Source organism: Electrona antarctica (assembly GCF_951216825.1).
Source record: "Electrona antarctica genome assembly, chromosome: 21".
Lineage (NCBI taxonomy): Eukaryota > Metazoa > Chordata > Actinopteri > Myctophiformes > Myctophidae > Electrona > Electrona antarctica.
Genome location: NC_136802.1, coordinates 24,750,289 through 24,752,788, shown reverse-complemented (window position 1 = coordinate 24,752,788; position 2,500 = coordinate 24,750,289).

The following is a 2,500-nucleotide window of genomic DNA, read 5'->3' as shown; positions in this document are numbered from 1 at the left end:
GATGAATATTTCCCCAAATTAAGTACAACAACTAGTTATTTTACAAAGACAGTGAATACAGACTCTACTTCAAGCAACAGATAAAGATGATCGACAATATTTCCCCCAGCCCCACAGCCCCAAGGTTCGACCAACGATCAGCCTCATATGGAAAGCAGCAGTAACACACTACATCCTCCCCCGGTTCCATCCTAGTGTTGTCTGGTCGGTGACAGGTCTTCCTTTCGATGGGATGGAATCCGAGAAGCTTGAGCTGTCTGAAGGGACTGAGATGAACTGTCCACTAGCCTTTCTATTTTGATATAATTCCCTTTGATGTGATAGAATGTGACTGCTCAACAATCCCCCACTGATGTGTAATCCATTTATACCCGCTGAGCCCTGAGCAACGGCATGCACGTCCCCATGCAGAATAAAAGTAGACAGCTCTTTTCATTTGATGATAATGGTGGGTCTTAAAAACGTTTGCATCGTTATTTCTATTAATATTCATAAGCTCTTAGCGTTATTTCAGCAATGGAACTGAAAAGCCACACGGCGGTATAAGTCGCCTACAGTATCATGCTGTGTACCCCTCGAGTGTTGTGCACATGCATTGCACATGTACTGTATAGACACAGCAACCTTCTCTAGCAACTAACTAGTCATACTTATGAGTTTGTTCCCCTTTTCCCTCAATATTTGATTTGTTTTCCAATGTATTCTCTCTAAGCTAAAGGACTATACGCCGGGTGGTCTTGCATGTTTCATCATACATTTTTGTTTTATTTTCAAGGAAACCTTTGGATTCCAATAATATTCAATTAAATATCAGTACGGCATGGAAATCAACACAGTGGCCTAGTGGTTAGAGTGTCTGCCCTGAGATGGGATATCCTTTTTTTTTTCTTTTTTTTTTTTTTTTTTTTACAAAAAGACAGTACCCAAAGCCACCCTGCTTGGCACTCAGAATCATGGGCCGGTAAGTCGTTGTGACATACTAGTGTCATGTCCAGGGGGTACTTTTACATGAAGCTGCCTCACGCTACAGAAACCAGGAGATGACCAATGGGCCACATGGCTGGGGAACTATTGGTCCCCAATAGAAAACAATCAAATAATAAAGCCCTTAACACTTTCAGCACCCCCTGGTGTTCATTTAAAATTACCGCAGGCAGCCAGCTATATCCCCTATATAGGCGCCATTCCATTTCCGCCCACACAGCCCAATATACAACAAGAGGGGCAAAAGCTTTTTCGAGCAGCCAGCCAACATGTGTTAGGTCTCACAACAAGCGGTAACATGGATGGCGCGATGCGATCGGAAATCACTATTTACATCTGAACGTCAGGCGGTTTGGACTAAAACAACAACTTTGGAGTATTATTCGGAGAAAACAAGCAACAAAGAAACGACAATGAGTGGATCCTTATGGGAGGCGCACGCATTGATCAGCTTCGGCTGATTGGAATTGATATAAACCTTACTACCCGCCATCTGACAGGTTCCGAAGCGTTTTGGCGTCCATCGTGTTAACGGTTACACGGTCTATGTTTATATATAGAATATGGCTGTAGCTGTGATGTACTATTCTGACATACTGAAAGATAAGACTGTCACGATAATGACATTTTACTTGAGGATTAATTGTCACTCAAATCATTTTGATTAACAGTTTAATTGTGTTTTTGTCGTTGAACAATAAACCACAAGAGGTCTCAGGTTACCGTATATTTTATAATGGCTAACCATTATAAAATACACGGTAAGCTGGGACCTCGCATGGTTTATTGCTTTTCTAAAAAGGTTACAAACATAGCAATATTAACCTAATATAAAACTATTCCTAATTCACAAAAGTAGCTACACTTTGCGCCCACCAGAGCGAGCCACACTTCCTTGTTTTTACTCGGCCAATCTCTGTGACGGGGGAATAGGAGGCGCTTGATGTCTTTACAAGGAGCCACACATTCACAGTCATATGAGCGTGGCGGTGCTTAGACACCCACGTGGCCAGGGTTTGTAAGGCAATCAAGCGCTCCCCTTCCCCAGTTCAGCTACAGAGCTGCGGGATCAATGTAACACACCTGGGAATGATATAAAGTGATTGAAGGTGTAGATTATCGTGAGATTTACTACGTGGTCTAATCAGAAACCAGACAATCAGAATCAAGTATTGGGACTAACCGTTTTAGAATGAGACATTAAGAATACATTTTTAATTTCTTTCCAGGTACATTAGTGCATATGGTCGTACAACAGTGTCACAAACCTACACCAACACACATAACTGCAGCCTCTGAATATCAGGTCTCTGAAAGTAATCCACTTATAAATAGTCTTAAGGGAGGAAAAACATGGTAACATTTGGGGTGTCTTGAGGTTTAAACTCACATTAAATATGAATTGGCTTCTCTTTTCTGCAGTCGGTCTTCCCCTCATCTGCTGTCACCACGCACGCACACGAACGCGCACACGAACGTGCACACGAACGCGCACACGCACACACACACACACACA